General features: G+C 44.7%; 1 long non-coding RNA gene across 2 annotated transcripts; it reads left to right on the top strand.

Annotated features, from left to right (window-relative positions):
* Window positions 1-9,093: 9,093 nt before the first annotated feature.
* On the top strand, window positions 9,094-20,886 carry LOC135964705 (uncharacterized). Of its 2 annotated transcripts, none has more exons than XR_010577235.2 (3): window positions 9,094-9,231; window positions 11,376-11,468; window positions 19,901-20,886. It is a non-coding gene; the product is annotated as an uncharacterized lncRNA (long non-coding RNA). The 2 variants fall into 2 exon arrangements; XR_010577234.2 differs by lacking the exon at window positions 9,094-9,231 and adding an exon at window positions 11,081-11,244.
* The last annotated feature ends 4,966 nt before the right edge of the window (window positions 20,887-25,852 follow it).

The following is a 25,852-nucleotide window of genomic DNA, read 5'->3' as shown; positions in this document are numbered from 1 at the left end:
TGGAAAGTGTTGGCACTATTTCATTGTTCAGATTAGGATCCTCTTCACTTTGTTCCCCACCCAAAACAAAACAAAAACAAAAACCACCACGGTTCATACTCTGAACATCAAACTCCTCGTCTCTAAAGAGTAGGGGCTGGTCCAAATGCCTCCTTTCTACTTAAGACTCCGTGATTTTGTGAGGACACCTCAGTCTAGTGCCTGCCAATGGAATAGATTTATTTTAAGAAGAAAACAGGTTGGGGAAGGAGCTGCTGGGCAGCTTCAGCCATTTAATACTGTGCTTGACAATATAATTCACCTTGTGCTCCTTCCTGAATCACAGCCTCCAATATGCTGTGTGCCCCTGACAGCTGGGGCACCATTTGCTGAGTTGAGGCAAGATATGCATTTTGCAACCACTCTATCTCACCCACGCAGGAAACCATTCACCTTCTGGCTGACCTAGCAACCAAATCATAAGCTCAACAGAGAAGCCGGGTGTGACGTGGAAGCTTAGAGGGGGAAAGAACAAGATTGCTTTATGCAGGGTTATTGTCCAGATTTATTTATGGCCCTTAAGTTAGACCCCCTCCACATGCTGTTGGCTGAGAAAGAAAGGGCTGCTATTTAGCAGTAGGATGATTTTTTGAAAAAATCCTTGAAATGATTACATATTCCCAAAATTCAGCTTGTAACTGATTGACAAAACACAATGCCTGTATGTGTGGTCATTAACTACAATGATCTGGGGCATGAGGCAGGATGTGGACACACCACACACTCCTACTGAGATTACAGTCAGGAGCTAGGCATTGCTCTTCATTTTGAGTTTAAAATAAAAAAAGACTGACACATGAAATATTAATATGGAGCACCCGCCAACAGGTTCATAAAAATTAAGTACTCCTTTTGCCTTTTGCCTCCTCTGCATGGTTTCTCTTTTTGGAATCAGACCAGCTCTCCTTGTCATTATCCAATCGATATGGCCGATGGCAATCCTGGGCACTTGGAAACGATGTCCATGTGCTCTCCAGCAGCTGCCATCCATCTCTTGCTTTTCCTTAACTTCTGCTGACAAGCATGTTTGCTCCCACAAAAGGCTTAGATTTGTAGGATAAGAGCATTGGGATTGTGTCCATTTGACCTAAATTTGGGGATGTGGTGACATTTTGATGAGATTTGCTCATTGTAAATCTTAATTGATAGGACTAAAGCAAAACCTGAGTGACTGAACATTGACTGGCTCCATCTGTGCTGGGAAATACAGGTACAGAGGGGAGCATTCGAAGACTGCAGCTCTCTGATGTGTATGTTTATTGGAAAACAGTGTGGAGAAAAGAATGGTTATAACAGTGAGCTATAACAGTAAGCAGCCAAGAAAGGAGAGTGTTGACAGAGGAAGGAGGTAGGTGAAGGAGATACTAGGTTTCGCCACTTTATCACTTCTCTCCTTCTCCATGCAGAGCAAGGGACATCATTGTGGCTTGGTTCCTTAGATGCACTTCTGTATGCTCTCCTACGCTGCACAGACATCCAAATGTCTTCAGCTGATTAAAGTCAATAGGTAAGTTTGGGGCCAGGTGCAGTGGCTCATGCCTCTAATCCCAGCATTTTGGGAGGCAGAGGCCAGAGGGTCACTTGAGGCCAAGACTTTGGGACCAGCTTGGGCAACATAGTGAAATCCCATCTTTGCGAAAAAAAAACCCACAAAAAACCAGCTTGGCATGGTGGTGTGTGCCTGTGACGCCAGCTACGTGGGAGGCTGAAGTGGGATGATCGCTTGAGCCCAAGAGGTTGAGGCTGCAGTGTGCCATGACTGCACCACTGCACTCCAGTCTGGGTGACAGAGCAAGACCTCATCTCTAAAAAAATATTTTTAAATTTAAAGAAACAGGTAAGTTTGAGGTGTCAGGTTGTCAGCATCGCACATGGTGCAGTAATTAACGAAGGTGACTTGTGAGCTGCAGATTCCATCATGAGGCTCTTCTCGTGAGACTTGGTCAGCCACAGGCTTTCCCAGTGGGATGTGCTGAAGCCCCTCTCCACCCTGTCCCTGCCCTCCCAAACAATGAGAGTGCTGCTGGGCCATATGCAAGAAGCCCTGGATGGTAACATCTGACATCATGTGCTGTCCTGGGCACCAAGGGGGGGCCTTGATGGTGTGTCCATCAGATCGGAGTCTTCCTTCAGCTATTTGACTGGATTTCTCTTCCAATTCCAACTTCACACTATTCATCTCCCCACTGGGCTTGAAGGTCTGTTTCGCACCCTAGGCAATTCGGTGGGGACTGACAACCAGCCTGGTCCCACCCTGCCTGACCAATTCTCCTGGGGGAGCATAGTCCCTGAGATGACTGAGACTCAGGGCGTTTATCTCCACTTTGATGCTATTTCTACTTCATCCTGTGCCTCTAATGACCAAAACAGTCAGTAGACAGAGTCCTACTTGATCCAACCTCATGAGAAAAAGACTTCATTCTTCTTCAAATGTCTTGAGGACACATGTGTCAACTATCTGAGGTCCTTGAAAGAGAGTCTAAATTCAGGTATGGGATATATCATGGTGATCAAGTTAATCTGCCTAATTTCTCTTCTCCACACGTCAGCAGATAATAACAGGATATAAGTAAGGAAGACACTTGAAGGTTTTTAAGAGGACAGTGTGTGTTTCAGACACGGCCTCTCAGCTGTGGCAGGGGAGAGGGGTTAGGTGGAGGATAAAGGACAAGGCTTGGGAAGGTACAGATGGAGACAGAGGGTCCTGAACACAAAGTGAGAAGCCAGACTGTTCCATTGCCCTTTTTAACCCTTCCTTGCTAGGGCACAGCTTCACAGGGCAGGGTACAGTGCAATTCTGACATCAACTACCACAGTTGGTGCAGACTTTCCTGGTTGAAAGCACAGGTCCCCCAAAAAACCCCACCCTTCAGACCCCAGCCACAAGCCCTGGGGTTTCCAGGCCACCCACACATGATTGAAATACAGGCTACATGATCGATCTCGTCTGCAGCCTTCCCCACTTCCCCAACCCCTTTAAGCATATGATTGGCGTTTCTGGCCTGGATAGTCCCTATCCTGAAACTGTCAAGGGCACAGTCACCTCACCTCATCAGCATGAACTCAGGCCTGGCCTCAGGGGCCCACCATGAGTACCAAAGACACTCCTATTGCTCAGAACATTCCAAGGGGTTTAGAAATTCCCACCCAGGAACCTAGACCAAGACCAGCCGCATTCTTTACTGTAGAATGTCTGCCTTTCTCCTCTCTGCAAAGCCAGATGGGCTGTGAAGCAATCAGCTTCAACCAGCGGCTCTCATCCCTCACCAGTTACAAATGGGCTTCCTTTTGCAAAACTGGAATTGAGACTTAAAAACAGAGGCCAAGTCACATTTTGTTTTACAAACTTGCTTTACCATGGGATTTCTTTTAGCTCAAACTCCCCAAGGCATTTAAAATCTAATAATAACTGCACTGCATTTGTGTGCTTGCCGAGAGGCCGTTCTGCACATGGAGAGCACAGTTCCAGTCCCAGCTTGTGGTTTCTTGGCAGAGGGACCTTGTAGGGGCTGCCTTACGGTGTGTGGCCCTGGGAAAATATTTTTACAGGGTCTCATCTCTATACAGAAATTTGAGTTACCTTAAAATCATGGTGTCAGCACCATTCTAGTGCCTCACACAATCTCATGAAAGGATACTCTGCTGGCTAGCAGGCATGATCTGCTTGATGGGACACCCTCTTGGGTCTGGGTCCAACTGAGGACCCTGGGACAACCCCATAGGTGCAGGTCTTTAAGCTCCTTGGGTAGCTGGTCACCCCAGTGAAATGGGGTAAATAGAGTATTGGAGACACATGAAGACCAAGGCCCCCAGGGGTCCCACACTCCTCAGGGATGGGAGGGCCTAAGGCATGGAGCACAGCAGCCCCACCTCCACAAGTCCCTTGAGTTTGCCAGGGTGTCAGGATGTTTCTGGACATTGGACAAATTCCTTAATCTCTGTGTGTCTCTTTCCTCATCTGTCGAATGGAGGTTATAATAGCAATGACTCAGGGTTAATGGAAGGACAGAACCAAAGTAGAGCCTGGCGTAAAATAAGTGCTTTTTTAAGGTGTTAATGCTGATTCTGTTTTATGGTTTGTTTTTTGTTTTTTGTTTTTGAGTCTTGCTCTGTCACCAGGCTGGAGTGCAGTGGAACAATCTCGGCTCACTGCAACCTCCGCCTCCTGGGTTCAAGTGACTCCTCTGCCTCAGCCTCCCTGGTAGCTGGGACTACAGGTGCATGCCACCATGTTTTATGGGTTTTTTAAAAAATTAAATGTTAACCTTTAATCCACACAACTCTCTCAATAACTTCCTGTTTTAATTCACATTTCACTGATGAGGAAATTGGGATTTTTAGAAAATTAAAGTAATGTGTCCAAGGTCACACATATATCTGGTAAGTGTCTGAGTCAGAATTTGAACCCAGTTAAGTCTGACTCTAATGCCTGATTATTTTATGATATGCTCCACTATCCCTCAATTGCTCAAAAGTCAAATTTATGTTATCTTTAAAAAAATCATGGCTAATGCATACAAAGGCACGTTTATGTGGCCTGATATCAGCATGGGGGTATTCTTTCTGGAGTGCAAGCTGCAGATAACTTTGGCTGCTAGAGGATCTTCTAGAAGCAGGAGCTGTGTGGCAGAATAGAGCCTATAATGCCAGCTTATTAGCAAGTATGTAAACACCAAGAAAGTGACACTATAAGTATTTCTCAACCCAGCACCCAGTGCCACAACCTGCCTTCCTTTAGGGACTAACAGAACTTCATCCAACCTTCCCTGTAGGCTCCACCAAGCACTGGAGGTTCCTCTGTTCCTGCAATCCCCTGGGGGATGTTTGAACATCCTATTCTTCAGCCTTGGCTTTGGGAGTGTGGCATTTACAAAGGAGCTCCCAGCCAAGCTTAGGTATGGGGAGGAATCACTTAGCAGCCTGCCTATGAACAGAGTTAAAAAGGGAATAGATAATTCCAGGAGCAGCCTGAAGGCAGTTTCAGCCGAAGAAGGGCACATTCAGATATAGAAGAGAACAACTGGGTATATATCCAAAGGATTATAAATCATGCTGCTATAAAGACACATGCACACGTATGTTATTGCGGCACTATTCACAATAGCAAAGACTTGGAATTAACCCAAATGTCCATCAGTGACAGACTGGATTAAGAAAATGTGGCACATATACACCATGGAATACTATGTAGCCATAAAAAAGGATGAGTTTGTGTCCTTTGTAGGGACATGGATGCAGCTGGAAACCATCATTCTCAGCAAACTGTCACAAGAACAGAAAACCAAACACCGCATGTTCTCACTCATAGGTGGGAACTGAACAATGAGATCACTTGGACTCGGGAAGGGGAACATCACACACCGGGGCCTATCACGGGGAGGGGGGAGCGGGGAGGGATTGCACTGGGAATTATACCTGATGTAAATGACGAGTTGATGGGTGCTGACGAGTTGATGGGTGCAGCACACCAACATGGCACAAGTGCACATATGTAACAAACCTGCACGTTATGCACATGTACCCTAGAACTTAAAGTATAATAATAATAATAATAATAAAAGGAAGTTAGAGGAATCCACAAAAGTGAAAGAAGTCGTTGAAGTTGGGAAGAACCCATTAGGCTTGGGCCCTTGGGCACAGCTAAGAGTATCTGTGCCAGGTACAAATTCCAAGCCGCATACTTAGAGATTTGGAGCAGACAAGCTAAGAAGAAAGGCAGGGAAAAGAAGTCGCTTCTACAGCAACCAGAAGAAAGTTACCCAACCAGGGAACCTCCCTGTTAGAACTATTCCGGTTATACCAATGTCAAGGACATCGCCAGTGAGTTCAGAAATTTAATAGCCAAGGAAATATCTAGAACCTCTAGAAAACTGAGGTTCTAGATCTGTGAAACTGGAAGCACCTCAGTTGTGATTCTGACATAGGTAGGAAGGGATGAAAAAGACATATTTTTGTGACTTTGTGGGTCTGTGCAGAGCAAAACAGTTTCAAATGATTCCACAAAGCAAAATGATTCCTCTTCTGAAAACTGAATGTGAGAACCACCACCAACATCCACCTATGCAAACCTTCAGGCGATTGAGCCATGTCAGGGTAAGTATAATCTGGCATTTTTATCTTTGATTCGGAGGTGGTCATAAAGACCTTTTCAAAGAGGTAGGAAATGAGGCCGGTGAGAGCAACTGTGAATGGGAAATGTCAGGATACCAGAGATAGCGCAAATGAAACAGAATTGAGCCAAGAGCTGCGGCAGGTAATTTCAAAAGCCTAAGGTCATCCAATCTCCCTCCATGGGGGTGTGAGCTTTTCAGCAACCAGAGACTTTGCAGCTCACACTTCCTGGGGAATTAGTCAAGGTCATATGGGCCGCCTGGAGGTAAAAAGGAGGCTGATCACTAAATCTCCTTGCTGATGAGGAGCTGGATCTGAGAATGCAATCCACCCATGAGTTCTGGAAGGTTTCTATGACTCTCTCCACTCAAAATTGGGTGCTGGCTATGGTGTCATTGACATTTGTCTTCACGGTTCTTTGCCCTTTCTCTTTCAGCTCCTAACAGGACCCACTTCTACCCCCCAAACACTGGGCTCTCTCACCATGCAAGGCCTCCATTCATGGAGCTGACTGAGAAGGCAAATAATTTATGCTCAATGTTTGGTCATTTAAAGCATTGCTTTCCTATCCCCGGAAATATCTTTGTTGCTGCTCTTGTTTTTGTTAATAATAGTAATTAGATACAAAAAACAATGAATGTATCAGGAGGGGATGTGAGGGAGCCTTCCCTCTTCCTTCAACCCCCACTGAGTTCTAGTGCTAATCACTCTGGGTTTAAAGCCAAGAAGCTCAACTTCTAGCCTCTGCCACTTAGGACACCGTGTGATCTTCAACAAGTCATGTCGCCTCCCGGGGGGCTCATTATTCTCATCTAGAGTGAGGAGGAGAGGATGGTTTCCAAAAATCTGCTTCAAAAATCTTCTAAATTCTATGAGCTGCCTGTGAGTGAAAGCCAGACCTGTTAGCATGTCTTGGGTCTAATTCCACAGAACAGCCCAGGGGGTGTGCAGTGCCTTGGCCAATGTCTATTAGGTCTACAACCCGTTCTCCCTGAGAGTGAGACAGGAGAGCCAGTGGGAAATGTTACAGAGCCCACCACGCTGGCCTGGATTGCATGAGACTGTGGCCAGAAGCGAGGATTTCAGACATGGTCATTGACGTGAGCAAACTTTTGCCTTCTCTACTCATTGAGATAAAGGCAACAGGAAAAGAATGGCCATGCACCCTGGGAGGCAGCCTGGCTCCACGTGGGCCCAGTGGAATATTTGCTGGCCTATTTGGAAGTTAGAAAGAAAAGATTATGAAAGTAAATACTATTTAAAATTTTTTCTTTTTCTTTTTCTTTTTCTTTCTTTTTTTTTTTTTTGAGACGGAGTCTGGCTCTGTCGCCCAGGCTAGAGTACAGTGATGTGATCTCAGCTCATTGCAAGCTCTGCCTCCCTGGTTCACGCCATTCTCCTACCTCAGCCTCCCAAGTAGCTGCGACTACAGGCGCCCGCCACCACGCCTGGCTAATTTTTTTGTATTTTTAGTAGAGATGGAGTTTCACCATGTTAGCCAGGATGGTCTCGATCTCTTGACCTCATGATTTGCCCACCTTGGCCTCTTGAAGTGCTGGGATTATAGGTGTGAACCACCACACCCAGCCTAAAAATTTTTCTTTCAAACAAAGCCTAGTCCTCTCCCCAGCACTTATTTTTTATTGTTGTTATTATTATTATTATTAACAGCTCTGGTGACCACAGATTCCATGCCAGGAGTCGTTTTGCTCAAGAAGTACTTTCCTGGTCCGTGTTAGGTTTTTCATAACAGTCGATGATGAAAAGTCTTGACAGCTGCTGTTTGCATTGTAGGTGGGGACAGGTGAGTTGACATGGAGTTGTTTGTGCTTCTTTTGTGCAAACATTGAATAACAGTTACCTTCAGTTGAACTTTACCGGGTCAAGTAATTCCACTTTAATAAAACCTAACTCAGGCTTCCCATTAAAACAGAGGTGAAGAACTAGGGGCACCTTGAGCTAAGGAGGAGAGAGGCCTAAAGTTGGTTTTACTGGCACCCAAGAAACCATCATTCTTCCTTTCTTGAGCTCAAAGCACTTGGTTTTGCCCACTAATTAATTACTAGGAGGTGATTTGAACCCGTGGTCATGCCTATTAGGTATAAGGCTTCTGACACAAGGCAGATTCAGTAATCACTGCCTGGCATTTCCAGTTGAAAAGGGCCCATCCCAAAATTAGTTATAGGATACCTCTCAAGGCGTCCGTGAGAGATCCAGGCAGCATCTCCGAGGAGAGCGTTCAATCTAACCTTAGGGCAGGGGAAGGGCCTTATTTTGTGATATTGTGCTTTGTCCCCGTGACGAGTCATCTCTTTCTCTCTGCTAATTTATTTCTGCTCTAGGTGAAATCCTCCAGTATGTGGCCCTTCCGGGAGGACCTTCCTGTTTGGCACGCATAGCCAATGAGCTGTGAAGCACTAGCAGAGCTCAAAATAGAAAGTCTGCAAGCACACTGCTCCCCAGGGCCTAGTCTGTGCCTGCTTGCTCAGATGCAGGAGAGTGGGGCTAGGAGGGCCGGCTCCTCCGAGAAGGCCAGGCACCTCTCAGGGGTGGGCCTTGGCGCAGAAGGAATATGATTGCTAAGTCACCACCCTCATAGTTCTAGAAATCATTTCAGATCTCTGCCAAATGCAACATTATCACTGAGCCCTGGATTCCCGCCCCAATCTAATATCAAGAAAAAGTTGATTGCTTTCTAAGATTAAACAAGCTAAACACCCAAATTTTAGGATTTCTGAGGGTATGAAAGGTACTTGGCTATTATCACCATCAGAGAGAGCTATTAAGAGGAAAGAAGGGGAAGAGCTTTGAACAAACAAACAAAAGCCTTTCTCCTGCTCTGCTAATCCACCTTGAGATATGACTCATGTTGGGTTGCCTTGGTAACCATGACATCAGAAGAGGGACTGTGTGTGTACGTGTGTGTTGGCAGGGAATCCTTTCACACGTCCATCCTGTGCCTCACCCTGTGAGTGCCGTGAGCTGACCCCGCCTGCACAGACATCGCCCTTTTGCACCTGGAATCATTTTGCCGTTGCAGGATCTCGCCACGGGCTGCTTGTCATTGATCATTTTCTTGGGGTGAGCAGTTTTGATGGACAGGGTGTCTGTCAGTGGCCCATGGGCACCGAGAGTATGATCAGAGGCTCTGCTAGCCTCCTTCTCCGTCCCCTCTCCAGCTTTCCTGATGGGGGGTCTGTGGTTTGTCCTCATCAAACGAAGACTGCTGCAGCCCCAGGGTGGTTTTAGTTTTGGGGAAGTCTGGTCTGTCCTCCCAGGCTGTGAGTCTGGCCCTGTATAATGACAACCAGGTGGGCACATTGAATCAGAATTAGAAAAAGCATCACCAGCTGGGGAAGGGGGTGTAGACTGTGTGGGTCCCTAGCCTGCCTTTTTTATCTCCAAGTCCAAAGAGAAACTCCTCTAATCCCTGGTTTGCTCTGGAATGCCAGCTGCAGAGAAACAGCCACAACAGTCACTTGTAAAGAGAGGCCCTTTCTTTGAAGCGGAATTTGCAGCCATGGCTAAACATTCAGGTGAAATCACATTACAGCAAATCCTTTCAGGCCGAAAGGAGAGCTATTCTATCTCCTGGGAAGACTTTGGGATTCAGCGAATGCTCTGAGATGAATGATCCTGCGCAGTGATCATTTTATGTGGTTCTAGTCCAGTAACTGTTACCCATACTGTGAAAAGCTCTGTAAAATGAGATCTGTCTGAGAATAACTTGTATCCAAGAAGTGGTGTTATTAAAGGGCAATATGGGGACCGGGCACGGTGGCTTATGCCTGTAATCCCAGCACTTTGGGAGGCTGAGGCAGGTAGATCATAAGGTCAGGAGATCGAGACCATCCTGGCTAACACTCTGAAACCCCACCTCTACTAAAAATACAAAAAATTATCCGGGCGTGGTGGCAGGCACCAGTAGTCCCAGCTACTCGGGAGGCTGAGGCAGGAAAATGGCGTGAACCCAAGAGGTGGAGCTTGCAGTGAGTAGAGATTGTGCCACTGTACTCCAGCCTGGGCGACACAGCAAGACTCCATCTCAAAAAAAAAAATAAAAGAAGCAACATTGAGCAGTTAAAAAATTGACCAGTTACAGGTAATGTGACTTTAGGCAAGTATCTTTAATTCTATGACCTCAGTATATTTTTAATAAGTTTATTTATTTTTAATGATGAGGCTAGTAGCACTTTTCAGGGTCTTGGTGAGAATTCAGGGAGACAGTGTGGGAAAGTGCTTCGTGATCTGGGATGGGACATTCCAACAGAGGCTATTACCATTGCTTCAGATGAGATTTGAATCCCAGCCAACACAAGTACATCAAAATGCTGGATGTTGACATTGTCTTGTCATGAGAATTGTAATGTCTTCCATTATTCCATGAATACTATCAAAAGAAAATTTTGAATTTTTTTCTAGCTTCATTGAGGTATGATTGACAAACAAAAATTGTATGTGTCTAACATATACAGTGTAATGATTATATATATGTGTGTATATATGTATGTATAGTGGAATTCTTACCATAATCAAGTTAATTAATATTAATCTCACAGTTACCCTTAAATTTTTTCTTTGCAGTGAGAACACTTAAGATCTACTCTCTTAGCAAATTTCAAGCATACAATGCACTATTATTAACTATAGTCACCATACTATACATTAGATCTCCAGAACGTATTCATCTTATAACTGAAAGTTTGTACCTGTTGATCTCCTTATTTCCCCCACTTAAAATTTGTAATTTCATTTTGTTTATTTAGTTCTTTTGAGACGGACTCTCGCTCTGTTGCCCAGGTTGGAGTGCAGTGGCGTGATCTCAGCTCACTGCAACCTCTGCCTCCCCGGTTCAAGCAATTTCCCTGACTCGGCCTCCCTGGGACTACAAGCATGTACCACCATGCCTGGCTAATTTTTGTATTTTTTTAGTAGAGATGGGTTTTCACCATATTGGTCAGGCTGGCCTCGAACTCCGCACCTCAGGTGATCCACCTGCCTCGGCCTCTCAAAGTGCTGGGATTACAGGTGTGAGCCACCATGCCTGACCCGAAATGTGGAATTTTCAATAGAATCTCACACATTATACTTAAGGTATGTGTTTTCTAGATCCCGTGCTGTCATGCAACCAGGAGCATGAAGTCATAAGTGGGGCGGGGGAGGGGAGGGGGAGGGAGAAGGAGGGAGGCACTCCCTGACACTTCTTGCAACCTGTTGTTACCAAGGCAGCAGAGTAGAACAACGAAGTGCAAGGACCTGGAAATCAGACACACCTGGGTTCCTGGTGAGCTTCACTGCTTCCTGGTCTCTGATATCAGGCAAGTCACTTAACCTCTTTAATCTTCAGTTTCGTCTTTTGTAAATGAACCATAATAATGACTCATCAGTTTCTTGTGACATTTAAATAAGCCAATGTATGTAAATGCTTAATCCACTGACTGGAACACAGTAAGTGCTCAAAAATGTTGGTTATTAATAATTCCCATAATCAATTGATGTTTCCTTATCATTGAATGTTTCTTTTAAATATGGAACTTAGAAAAAATCACTCAATTCTGAGTTCATTTGCTGAAGGTTGAAAATATTAAAAGACACCCATATCTGTCACCATTTCCACTGATGACTTCAAAGTTGCACACATGTCATAATGCAAAAGCACCTGGCACAGTACCCGACATGGCACATGGTGAGTGTTCTGGAAACTTACAAGAATGGGATGAGGACATATAAGCATCTGCAATGCCAGGCTCAGGAATTTGGAATGACTTTGATAACCAACATCGTGCCATCAATGGTTTCTGAGCCATAGAGGTGCAAGATCATATCCAGGCTTTAGGAAGACAACTCTGAGAAAAGAATGCAGAATGAGTTGAGGGGGAAGATGTCTGGATGCTCAGAGATTATGGCTCTGCTGCCAGAGATAAGATTATGGCAGTATAAGAACAGAGAGAATGGGATACACTGAGAAGCGTGGCAAGTGTAGGACCTACAAGAAGAACTTGGAGCTGGGGGTCAGGGTAGAGAAAGGAGTGATGGTGAATGGAAGGTTTGTAGGTCAAGCAGGGTGGAGATGTGAAGTCAAGGAAGGATTGTCAGGGTGGGGAGGCCCTCATTCATCTGCACTGTTGGGTTTGAGGAGGGGCTGGTGAAGGGGCATGAATGTAGAAACATAGTTTAGAGCAAAGAAGAGAGGGTGGGGCTTGAGCTAAAGTAAAGGGGCCTTCTGCCTAAAGATTACTGCTGAGACCATGGGATTCTCTGCCCATATCCAGGCTAGGAGGGAGGAGTAACCCCAGGGGAAGAGTGGTCAGAGAGGCCACTGTCTGTGAAAAGGGGAGAGTGGAGTATCACAGACATCAGTGTGATAGAGCATTAAGACTTGTTCAACCAGACTTGTTGCAAGAGTCAAGGGAGGCTCCAGAGTCAAGGAGGCTGGATTTGTAATGAGGATACCCCTCAGAACCCTAAGCCATCCCCTTTAAAGAAATGGAAGGAATGAAATCATGTCCTTTGCAGCAACATGGGTGCAGCTAGAGGCCATAATCCTAAGCAAATTAACACAGGAATAGAAAACCAAACACCGTATGTTCTCACTTACAAGTGGGAGTTACGCATTGAGCATACATGGACATAACTGTGGAAACAATAGACGGGACTACCAGAAGGAGAAGGGAAAGGAAAGTGGGTTACAAAACTACCTCACGGGTACTGTGCTCACTGCCAGGGTGACAGGATCCATACTCCAAACTGCAGCATCACACAATATTCCAACGTAACAAATCTGCACATCTACGCACTGAATCTAAAATAAAAGTTGAAATGTAAAAACAAAACAAACCAACAAAAAACAGCAATTGACGGGATCTCAAAAATATAAGAAAACACAAGATAGAGGGGGTAGCGAATGCAGTAGCAGAGTTTTACACATGTGAAATGCTTAGGATATGCACGAATATGATAATAAATATGGTACTTTTTTTTTAATGCAAGAATGTGCAGTTAAGTAGTCAGGGAGGGGGCTGAGTCCAGAAGTGAGTCAGCTGCCCAGATAAGACCAAGCATACCTTGGCTATAGATACCAACTGCTTTAGTTTCGAGCCTTGCCGAGAATAATACCCTCCCTTCTGGAAGCTGTGCGTAAAGGCTAATGTTTCAGGAGAGGAGCGGGAATCGGGAGGCTTGGTGGGAACCAGCTGTGCGACCTGGGGCAGGTTTTCTTTTCCTTTCAGGTCCTTATCTCTAAAATGAAGTGATTGATCCAGGTTATCTCCAGGGTGTCTCAATACACTCACTTCTTCTCCTTGTGGTAGGAACAAAATATAGTTAATTTTGATAAAAAAGATATCAAAGACAAAACCCCATCAAGTCTCTCAATTGTTTTCCTCTCTGGTTTCCTACCCAAGTCTAAGTCAATATCCTCTCCTGCTTCAGTGTACGATCTTGGCTAGGACATCACGATACTTTGCTTTCAAATCTAGAAGACAGAGGAGAAGGGAAAAGAGAAAAGATAATATGTCACTTTTCTTGCCTGCCAGTGATTATATCTGGAGGGAAGGTGAGGCGCAGAGGATAAATCTTATTGGATCCTCATCTCACAATAATTCTGTGGAACTTATAGAGCAGGGATGATTTTTCATATTTTGTGGTCAATAGAACTGAAACCAGAGAGGTTCAGTAGCCTCCCAAAATTCATGCAGATAACTAATTAAACATTTACCAGATACCTCCTATGCTTGACTTCAGGGAAACAAAGATGGATAAGGCACTAGCTGTGTGATATGAAACAAATGACTTAACCTCTCTGGCTTTAGTGCTATCCCCTATAAAAAGAGGGGACTCCATTCTGTGATTTGCTAGGTCCTTACGTTTCACACATTATGGTTTGGTCTCTGCATCCTTCTGTTCTATCACAGGAAAAGGCTGAAGCCTTTGCCTGGGCTCTAACTGGGTCTAGGTTGTGTGAACCTCTAGATGCAGACATCTGGGGCAAGAGGTGAGGCGCTGGTTGCCTTCCAGGCAGATGTAGTTAAGAGAGTTGGCTGCAGACAATGATTTTGCTCTGTGTCTCCAAGATCGTGGGCCGGTGGGAGCCCAAAGAGAGGCTATTAGGATTCACATCAGATTGTTAGTTGGGAGGTTATTATTTTTAAGCCAGCACCACTTTAAGCACTGCCTTGCTTGCTTGCTGTCTGGGACATTCTTTAGCACCTTTTCAGCTTGCAGCTCCCATGAGCAATACAGGTCACTCTTCAGTCAGTTCCCCTGATCTGTCCTTGCTATTTCAATCCCTATACTTGTGGAGGATCAGTAGCAGAGGAGAAACCAGACTAAAAAAAGATAAAATGATCAATGTCAATGTGAACATACCTATTTGTATGCAGGTTCATAAACACACTTCGCTGCGAGCCCACGAGAATGTTCCGCATAACCACCTGCCAGGGTTGTGGTGGGGTGAGGAGCAGGGCTGACTCTCTGGCTCTCACTTTCTTTTCTTTTTGATATGGTTTGCATCTGTGTCCCCACCAAATCTCATATCGAACTGTAATTGCCAGTGTTGGAGGTGGTGCCTGGTGGGAGGTGATTAGATCATGGGGGCGGAGTTAACAATGGGTTAGCACCATCCCATTGTTCTCGTGATGGTGAGTGACTGAGTTATTGTGAGATCTGGTCCTTTAAAAGTGTGTGGTACCTCCCCATTCTCTCTCTTCCTCCTGCTCCAACCATGTGAAGTGCTGGCTCTTCACTGTAAGTTTCCGCCATCACTATAAGTTTCCTGAGGCCTCCCCAGAAGCAGATGCTGCCATGCTTCTTGTACAGCCTGCAGAATCAGGAGCCAATTAAACCTCGTTTCTTTATAAATTACTCAGTCTCAGGTATTTCTTTATAGCAATATGAAAATGGACTAATACAGTTTTATTTTATTTTATTTTATTTTATTTGGAGACAGGATCTTGCTGTCACCCAGACTGGAGTACAGTGGTGTGACCATAGCTCAATGCAGCTGGGCCCAAGGGATCCTCCTGCCTCAGCCTCCTGAGTAGCTGAGACTACAGGTTCATGCCACCACACCCATTTTTTTGTTGTTGTTTTGGAGACAGGATATTGCTGTGTTGCCCAGGCTGGTCTTGAACTCCTGCCTTAGCCTCCCAAAGTGTTGGGATTACAAGTGTGAGCCACCACCCCTGGCCAGACTCTCACTTTCTAGGTGGCATTGTGGGTGAAGTCTTAAACTCTGCGCTTTGGTTTCCTTGCTGTAGAGTAGAGATAATAATAGTACCTACCTGAAAGAGTTGTTTTGAGGACACAGTGTCCTTATTCATGTGAGGTGCTTAGAGCAGTGCCTGGCACACAGTAAAAACTTAAACTATGAACTGCTCATCAGTTCTCATTATCTATAGGCAGTTAGTTCACAGGCTCACACAATGTCTCTTCACAGCCTCTTTGAGGATCCATAATTCTAATCATAATTCAGCCTTTCTTCTTAGAGCAGCTTCAGATCCTGACATTAATTTCCTCAGACATTTAAGGAATCACAAGGTAATGGGTTGTTATTATCTCATTTTTTTTTTCAAAGTGAAAGCAAGTTTATTAAGAAAGTAAAGGAACAAAAGAATGGCTACTCCATAGACAGAGAAGCCTGTTATCTCATTTTATCAATGAAAAGATTTGAATAAAAAATTAAGTATCGGTTTGTACTCAGTCTCCTTGGGCATCCACAACAGAGATGGTAGAAGTATCTATAATCTTGCCTGGCCTGGCTTATCTTACTGTCAGCCCTCCCAGCTCTAAGGGTGCCCAGTAAGTTTCTGATCATGCTGGAAGGATCCTGTCCTACCCCTGGAAACACGGCTGGCCTTTTCAGCCAAAGCACCATCCCCAGAGACTTCAGTCCTGGAGTCCTCATGACACCCACATCCTGAGGGACACTTACCATTAATCCCCAAGTTGAAAGTTTGCTAGGTTACAGCCGACCCTCAGGAGGCCAAGAGCAAAGGAAGGGAACATGTCCTTCCTCTCTGTAGCCACAGAGGGTCCCTGCATATCCAACCAGCCAAAGTGGTGCTGTCCTTGGAAGGCTGGAGTGGAAGTGGCGAGAGGGGTTTGTTAGGACTCGTATTATTTTTTTTCTTCAATCTAAATAAATGTTTATTATAAGGAAATAAGTTTAGATTATTGAGGTAAACAAAACTAAACCAAATATAACCTATATGTCCTATAATATAAAATATTCACCTATAACTTTATTTATTTCTCATAAATATCCGAAGGAGTAGAGTACCAATGGAAGTATGCTATACAAATAGATTTCAGCATTTGGTAAAGTAGAAATTTTTAGTGGCATAAAAGCTGGAAGAACCGATGGACTGCCTTTAGAGGAAATAAGGTCCCAGTTTCTGGGGAGGCTTCACAAGATGCAGGGTAACCGTTTCACATGGAAAGGGGTTCCATTTTAACGGCCATCCAAGAATTAAAATAAGAATTTTGCAGTAATGAAATAGGTTCCTTCCAAAATAGCACTGAACACTCTCTCTGTGGTGTGTTCAATCAAAATAGCTGTCATAATTTTTTTTTTAATGGCCCAAACACCTGGTTCATGATAAAATTCCTCGGGAATCTTTAAGAGGAAGGAAAGGTCTGTGTTAGCTGGGAGTGAATCCTGTGTGAGCAGATCACATCAAAAGGTCATGCTCAAGTATGTTGTATGTTCCAAGTACAGCTCTGGATGCTCTGGGAAATAAAGTGTCATAAGACAGGGATCCCCAACCCCTGGGCTGGGGACCAGGACGAAGCCACAGAGCAGGAGGTGAACAGCAGGCAAGCCAGGAAAGCTTCATCTGTGTTTTTGGCTCCTCCCCATCACTCGCATTACTGCTAGAGCTTTGCCTCCTGTCAGATCAGCAGCGGCATTAGATTCTCATAGAAGCACGAACCCTATCGTGAATTGTGCATGCGAGGGATCTAGGTTGCACATTTCTTATGAGAATCTAAGGCCTGATGATCTGTCACTGTCTCCCGTCACCCCCAGATGCCCCAGATGGGTCCAGCTAGTTTCAGGAAAACAAGCTCAGGGTTCTCATTGATTCTACATTATGGTGAGTTGCATAATTATTTCATTATATATTACAATGTAATAATAGTGTGAAAGCTGACACTGGTGGCTCTGGTTCATAGAGATGCCCTCTGGATCATTTAAGGTCAGGAGTTCAAAACCAGTCTGGCCAACATGGCAAAACCCCGTCTCTAGTAAAAATACAAAAATTAGCCTGGCTTGGTGGTGGGCGCCTGTAGTCCCAGCTATTAGGGAGACTGAGGCAGGGGAATCGCTTGAACCCGGGAGGCAAAGGTTGCAGTGAGCCAAGACTGTGCCACTGCATTCCACTCCAGCCTGGGCAACAGAGTAAGACTCTTTCTTAAAAAAAAAAAAAAAAAAAATGTCTTCTGCACCCTCTACTACTCCTACTCCCGCTTCTAGCTCTAACTTTGAGTGGAAAACATCTCACTTTCACTGTCTTTCCTGCCAGCACCAAGACCTTGGCTCTTTTGGGCAGTGGCAGACATGGGATCTCTCTCTCTCCTCCCACACTCCACACTCCCACCCTCCCTTCCAGAAAGCTGAGGCCCCAAGGAGGGAGGGCCTCTGCCTGCAGCCTGGCTGGTACCCCAGTCCTTGCCTTTTCTGTGCTGGAACTGCACAAGGCCATTTCATGTCCCATTTAGCAAGTGTGGAGAGCTCTTTGATTTGGTAGGTGATAGCACAAGTCATCCTGCCTCCGATGGTGGGTGAAATACCATCTGATTCAGAGCTTATTTCGTGACTTCCTCCAGAACCGACTGCCTCATTTGTGTCTCCAAAAATAAAAATAGCAAGGGTTAGATCCTATGCCTCTCCTATTCCCTGGGGATGCTGTGATTGAGTGATGACTCTACCAGCAAAGTATGGAGGCTGTCGGTCTGTTCCCTTTTGATCAGAACCTAGAAAAAGCACGTGGAGCAAGTGATGTTATCCTCTGAACTTCACTGCAGTCCTCCCCAGGGGTTAAGGGCTCAGGACCCTGTTTGGCCCAGCACTTTCAGCTTGTTCATTTCATGTTGAGCTTTGCTTTCTACAAATCAGTGTGTGGACAAGATCAGTCTTTTAGCAAAGGAGTAGTTAAGGCAGTGCTATGGGGGAAGTATCGGGTGGGACTACAGTGCCTGGATTTCACCGTCAAAGATCCCTTCCATTGGCTGCTTCTCACTAAGATCCTTTCAAAAGGTTCTTTAAAAAGAATACAAAGCCTTGTAAAGAGCCACACAAATGTAAACTAAGGTGTGGCAAGGTTACGTTACTCTAGGTCAGAGGTATGGGTGTCAGGAGGCTCAGGGAACCATTAGATCCTAGAGACATTAGATCTGAGACAAGAAGCTTCCAGAGTCTAGGAACTCAGTGGACAACAGCAAAGACACCAACCCCAGGACAAGGCAGTGCCTGTAACCCTGCTGTTATTGCCTATTTGCTCCAGGACACCATCCCCCCTCACCGAGGCTTAGTATTGGGGTTAGAATGGGTGCTCATGATAGAGTATGTATTAAAAATCAGTTCCCGTCCAGGCTGAGAGGCTCACACCTGTCATCCCAGCACTTTGGGAGGTCGAGGTGGGCGGATCATTTGAGGTCAGGAATTTGAGATCAGCCTGGCCAACCTGGTGTCTACACTAAAAACACACAAAAATTAGCTGGGTGTGGTGGTGCATGCCTGTAATCCCGGCTACTCAGGAGGCTGAGGCAGGAGAATCACTTGAACTTGGGAGGCAGAGGCTGTAGTGAGCCAAGATCGTGCCACTGCGCTCCAACCTGGACGACAGAGCAAGACTCTGTCTCAAAAAATAAAAAAAAGTTCCCTTCTCTTCCATTAAAAAAAACTCATCTCATCTATGTGTCCAACTATAGACCCCAGATCACATTTGAAGATAAAATATCAGGGATCACCCAGGCCCCTGACAATGTGGAAAGGAACCAGATTACATACAGGGGCAGTGTGAGTCTCCTTCTTAAGCTCCCCTCCCACCCCCAGAGCAGCAGCCACTTGCCTTTGGAAGAAGTGGATCATGGCTGGCACTCCACACTTGGACCCCTCTCTGAAAGCACAGCTTGGCTTCCATCATTCTTATGATCCCTTCTAATCACAAATAGCAGCCTTCCAGAGCAATAAGCTCAGCCCCTTCCATTGTTCCCACAGCCACAGACATAGGCATGCCTGTGCCCTCCCGTTGATTCTTGCCACGGACAATCCTAGGGACAAAAATGTAGTGTTTCATGGCGACTTTCAGATGACATGCACCTAGAGGTAAGTCTACAGACAGGGCCAGCATTAGGTACAAATTGCAGTGAGACTTGTCTATGGCACCCTCCATTGGCACCTTTCTGCCTTTTACATCTTTCCTGTCCCTTCTCTCCTGCACTTAGTGCTTTGATACACATAGGCCAGGGATGGTAAATACATTCCATTTTCAGTGCCAACTGTGATTAATCAGAAGGGATCACTGTATTGAGAAAGAAAAAACAGTGGTATGTGAATTCTGGAATCAATCGCTAATGTCTGCCATGGAGACATTATTTGCATCTTCTCATTCATCTGTGAGCCTTAAAAGGCAAGACTGTGTGTTATTCAACTTCAGATGTCTAATTATTAGTGCCCAATTATGTATTATATTTGAACAGTATCTGTAGCAACTGTGGAATCTTTTATGTCTAACTTGCTTGTTTTCAGCTCTGCCCAAATTTCAGCTGTCACAGAATGAGTGACGTAGTAAAATGGAAATGCATCATCTCAGTTTCCCCATGGCCTGAATGTCCATACAAAATGAGAGCCAGTAGAGAAGAAGAGAGGACGTGAGGAGTTTTTAATAACTGAGGAAAAGTGGAAGGAAAAGTAAGGATGAAGGTGAAGATGAAGGAATACGTCGGAGATGCTAGCACTGGCATCCCCAACCACACAGTACCATGTCCTGCTAAAGAACTCTATAGAATATACATGTAAGTGCTATGCTGCAGCAGACTTAAACTTGCAAGAGCTGCTTGTTAAATTTTCAGGAATTTTGTGAGTCAATTGACATCATGTTTGTAGATTGAAATTAGCTGTGATGACAGTATTTATACCATAGGAATTGGCACAGACTAAAACATTTATAGTACCACATTGCATTTATGCCCCCAAACTCTGGGTGTAGACAGGAGTGAAATCATTAGTATCAGTCAATAGCATCCAAAATAGGCTAAGCTGTCTTCAGTTTTGAGTCTTGGTGGGAAAGTAGGACTGGCAACCTCGCTACTCTTCATGCCCAGTGGGGATCAGGGGTTGCTGTTCTTTTCAGTGTTCTGGGATTTGATTGGCCCTCTGATATGATTTGGATGTTTTGTCCCCTCCAAATCTTACATTGAAATGTGACACCCAATGTTGGAGATGGGCTTACTGGGAAGTCATGGAGGTGGATCCCTCATGAATGGCTTGGTGCCCTGTCCTCATCATAATGAATGAGTTCTCACTCTATGAGTTCACTAGTGAGCTGTTGTTTAAAAAAACCTGGCACCTCCCCCGTCTCTCTCTTGCTCCTACTCCTGGTCTTGCTATGTGACTGCTGACTCCCCCTCTGCTGTGATTGGAAGTGTCCTGAGGACCTCCCCAGAAGCAGATACTGACACTGTGCTCCCTGTACATCCTGCAGACCTGTGAGCCAAATAAACCACTTTTCTGTATAATTACCCAGTCTGAGGTATTCCTTTATAGCAACACAAACAGAGTAACACACCCTCTTATCAGAGGCTCACCTTGACATCAGAGTGGAAGAGTGGTGGCCTGTCAAACATGGATGGTGGGAAGGGCAGCTGCACAGAGGGGGCTCTCGGTGATTACACGATACTGTAAATTAGGTATCACGTTGCATTCCTGCAATGGCAATTTGAAGGGAAAATGACACAAGAACTCCTAGGTCATGTCATTGACTAAGGAATGCTTTTTCACTCCATTAAAATGAGCCCTGAAGGACAAGCCCAAGCCTACACAGGCAGGGTCCTGTAACCTGAGGTCACTGGGAAGAAAGGAGTTTCTCACTGGAGCTCAGAGAATTTCTCAATGTAACTCTTTCCTTCTCTGACTAACAAGGGTGTAGATAGCAGTCTTCTTGGGGAATCCATCTGAGAAAAAGAAGCTTCAGCATTGCAAGATTTCAGCTACTGTCTCTCCTTGGACAGGATTCCACCTTTCCCATGGCTGGAGCCCTTGACACATGTCACTGTACACTGCTGTTCTCGCTGGGGTAAGGAGGAGCGGGGAGTGCTGGTGGAGAGGGCGGAAAGGTCCTGGGAAAATGGCTGATTTAGAGGCCATTCCTTCACTATACGATGCTGGTGGCAGTCTAGACACCTCTTCTTTGCTAGATTGTGAATTTGGAGCCAAGGCTGAATGGGACCACAGAAGGACTGTCCTGCCCATTGACACTGTCATTGATTCAGAGCAGTAGGAATGTGTTCGGTGAAGACAGGAGCAGGGCAAACTAGAGAAGCACAATAGATAAAATGAACGCAAGAAGGACCAGTCTCAAGAGAGGGGAGAGGATGATAGAAAGATAACCCTTGAATGACGTCTGCTCACTTCCTGAAGTGTTTTCTGAGCTTTGGTGATATTCAGTGCTCTCTCATAACTTCTGCCCCCTCTCTTCCCTTTCCATGTACTTTCTTATTTATTTAATATTGTCTTTAAAATTGCTCACTTAAAGAAAAACCTACTCAGTCTCATGTTAAAAATAGAATTCTTAAAATCATAGGTTTGATAGGTGAGTTTTAGTTTCTCTAACACATATGACTATAAAGACATAACTGTTAAAATGGAAAACTCTTAATTCATCCACCCCCGAAGTCATGGCGGGTCCCCATGCTGCACCTGGATGGGAGGAATGGTCTCCGTGGACACAGACAGATGTCACTTAGAACGAAACTTCAGAAAGTGCCTGAATCTGTATGTCTGTAATTCATCAATGCCTCCCCATCTCCTGCTCAACTCACATAATGTCAATTTAACAGTGGTGGCCGTAGTTGCTGCGGCATTCATTCACTGAAGCTCTCATTTGGCATCACACACATTTTTTTCCCTTTTGAAAGGCCTCAAGCACATGAACAAGAGTGAGAGGTGCCTGCTCTCTGTCCAATCAGGTGTTGAGTTGCGGTGGTTTGTTTCATTGCCAAGAATAGAGTTGTTGCCTGTCTAATGTACTACAAGGTATTCCATTTAAAAACAGGGTCTCTAGAGGGAATTATTCTAGAATAAGCTATTTCCCTTCATCTAACATGAAGGAAGAAAAATACCAAGAAGAAATCCGTATTTTCATGTCATTCTTCCTGTTTCTGCTCTATCCTCTGTCTCCTCCTTTTCATGCCACTTCTCTTGTCTGTTCCTAATTTTCTTAATCCTTTTCTCGCTCTGTCTCTTGTCTCTTCATCATAACCCAAAAATACGAATCTAGGCTGGGTGCTGTGACTCACACCTATTATCCCAGCATTTTAGGAGGCCGAGGTAGGCGGATCACGAGGTCAGGAGATCGAGACCATCCTAGCCAACATGGTGAAACCCCGTCTCTACTAAAAATACAAAAATTAGCTGGATGTGGTGGTGCATACCTGTAATCCCAGCTACTCGGGAGGCTGAGGCAGGAGAATCGCTTGAACCAGAGAGTTGGAGGTTGCAGTGAGCCGAGATTGGGCCACTGCACTCTAGCCTGGTGACACAGCGAGACTCCTAAAAAACAAAACAAAAAAAAGAATCTAACTTCTTTTTGTTTATAACAATGTACATTTTCTTGGTAGACGCTTAAGCCTGATGTGCACTTTCTTGGTGGCATAAATCACTTCTGGAAGGGGACTGTAGGGCAGGTCTCCAAACATGAACGTTACCCATCAGCTTTTAATGGTAGTCTTGGCTATCTGATTGGATTATATTTCCACTAGGGGGCGCTCTTCCCTTTAAATGTCAAAAACTACCTTCCCTGGAATTCAATATTGCAACAGGAACAATGGAAATGTTGATTTCCTTTCTGAAATAGCTGCTACTGAGCACAACTCTGGAAGGAGATTATTAGGGATATGCCAGTTGCAAAGAAAATACTTGGTTGTAGCAGCAAATTCACCTACTATTGAAGACATAATGTCAATGAACAGTGGTTGTAGTTGCTGTGGGATTCCTGATGTAGTGACTTCTAGTAGATCGTTTCCTACTCCACGTGCCAGCTAGCAAATTTCTCTCTCTAAATTCAACCTGGAGTCAAGGGATCCTTCTCAATAATTTCACAAACTTTTGGGCCTGTAATCTTTCTAGGTTGAATTCTAGGTTTGATTTGGTGACTTTAAATCTGGTGAGATCTCAGCCATTTCCAAGACCTAACCCTTCACTGTACAAACAAGGAAACGGGCACAAACAGGTAGAGCAGTGTGTCTAGACCACACAGCACAAAGGGGCAGATCTTCTGATACCATGTTTCCAATTACTTCAGTCCTTAGGACACTTCTGTGTCCTCATTACAAATACCTTCTTCCAGCTTTCCACAGTGTCTTTTGTCAATAAGATTTATTTAAAGTCTTTTCAGACTTGACAGGGTTCACTGTAGCTCTGACCTTGTAATATTTTACTATAGACATTAGGTTATGGTAGTTTTTATATACTCGGGGCTACTCCAGTTTTTTCAAATAATTCACACATATTGAATTCTAAGTGAATGACATTCACTGGGCCCTTAACACACGAATCATCATATCCAAGAGGTAATAAAAGAGAACAAAAGAGCACTGACTTTCTCAGCACCCATGGACTGATTTTTGAGTTCTGTCCACATCTTAAAGAACGAGTTACTTTGGACAAGGTTACTTAATCTTCTTTGGGCTTTCATCTTCTTTTCTGAACAGAGACTTTCTGTGCATTCCTTGAAATAGCCCCCAGAGGTCAATACAATTCCCCATTTTACAGAAAAGGAAACTGAGACCCAGAGATGACAAGTGAATTTCCCATGACTGTCCAGCTGATACGGAGCTGAGCTGAAAAGTGAGCCTGGATCTCTCTGGTTCTAAAAGCTTTGCTCGAAAGCACAGGATGACATCACCATTCAATCAATAAGCAGAGACCCTTCCGTGGACTCAGCAGGTCCTGTTGTCCCTGAAGCTTGACACTGTCATTTCAAACCACAGCAAGAACTCAAAAAGGAAACAGTGCAAGGAAAATAATGTGATATTGGAGAGGCAGCGTGGGTTATCGGGGGACATGGGTTCATGCCCCTTCTCTCCCACACGCGTGGCATGATGCTAAGCAGGTCACCTGACCTCTCCAGGGTTGTTTCCTCAACAGAGAAAATGAGGGGGTTGAGATGAACGCCAGCCCTGGGTGCTCAATGCTGCAGTCTGGGGTGGCGTGGACTGAAATCAGAATTCTTTCTCCTCCGCTCTGGGTGCTGACACATGATCTCTAGCTCTCACTCCCCACCCCTAATCTTGCCCATCTGAGTTTCAGGTTATTTTTTCCTTCCCCCTGCTCTTCAATTTCCTTATTGAGGAAGCTCTTTCCTGCTGCCTCTGTCCCCGCTGGAGTTGTTTGATCCGATAGAGCCAGTTGAAGCCAAGGGGACCCTGACTTGAATCTTGCTTTCTGACATGCTGGCTGTGGCTTGCTTGGAACCTGAATAAGAGCTTGCTTACTCCCGGTGTTCACCACGGCGGAACCATGGGTGCAGAAATGTAATTCTCAACCAGCCCAGTTTAATCCGCGAAAGACAATAGGGCTTGCAGGCGGTATCACGTTGAGTCTCTGAACACAGCACGGCTGCTGTCGCCCTTTTCATTAAAATGATTGAAATGTATTTCTAAACAGAATTGAGGGCCCCTGTCTAAATCAAGCCACTGTATTGGTCTTATTGTCCCGATCTGAAGTGCTTCAGCTTCTAGTGCACAGTTGCTTCTCAATAGAAGTTCATTATTACAACGATAATAACAACTGTACAGATACACAGAAAAGAAGTTCCCATTTCATGAGGGAAAAAGAAGCTCATTCAAACCAAGAGAGAATGAAAATTACTCTTGTTCAGCAGCTCCACAATTCCTGCTTTCCCTTTCTTCTGGAAAGGAAGTTGAATTTAAAAGCTTATCTTAGTTTGATTTTCTTTTTCCCTGAACCAAAATAGAATAGCTATTTAGCTTGAAAATTTGTAAGAGCTCAAGTCAATTGGTTAACCAAACACACACACACACACTCACACACACTTACATGCACATCTTAATATCCTCATTATATAAAATCTCAATCACCAAAAATGACCCCCCAAATTGTAAGACTCCAATGTATGATTGGGCAAAGGACATAAACAGATGATTCATAAGGAGGAAAGACACATGACAAAAAATATGAAAAAATTTTCAACACACAGATAATAAAAGAAATTCATAGGATAACAAGATATTGTAGGTGCTAATCAAAGTAGCAAAGATTTTTAAAATTATAGCAGAAGAAGTCCTTGCTTTTGTGTAATGAGTTCCCAGAAAATACATGAAATTCACTCATCCTCTTCCAAATCAACATTACTGTCTGTGAAAGGAACAGTACAACCACACACAGAGATCCCAGCCTCTGCTGGGAAAATCCTGTGTAAACTCACCGTCCTCTTTGTTTCTTAAGTTCCTCCTTGGTAAA

The sequence above is a fragment of the Macaca fascicularis genome, chromosome 8 (assembly GCF_037993035.2).
Source record: "Macaca fascicularis isolate 582-1 chromosome 8, T2T-MFA8v1.1".
Lineage (NCBI taxonomy): Eukaryota > Metazoa > Chordata > Mammalia > Primates > Cercopithecidae > Macaca > Macaca fascicularis.
Note: the sequence above shows the minus strand (reverse complement) of the source record. Positions and strands in the feature narration are given on the sequence as shown.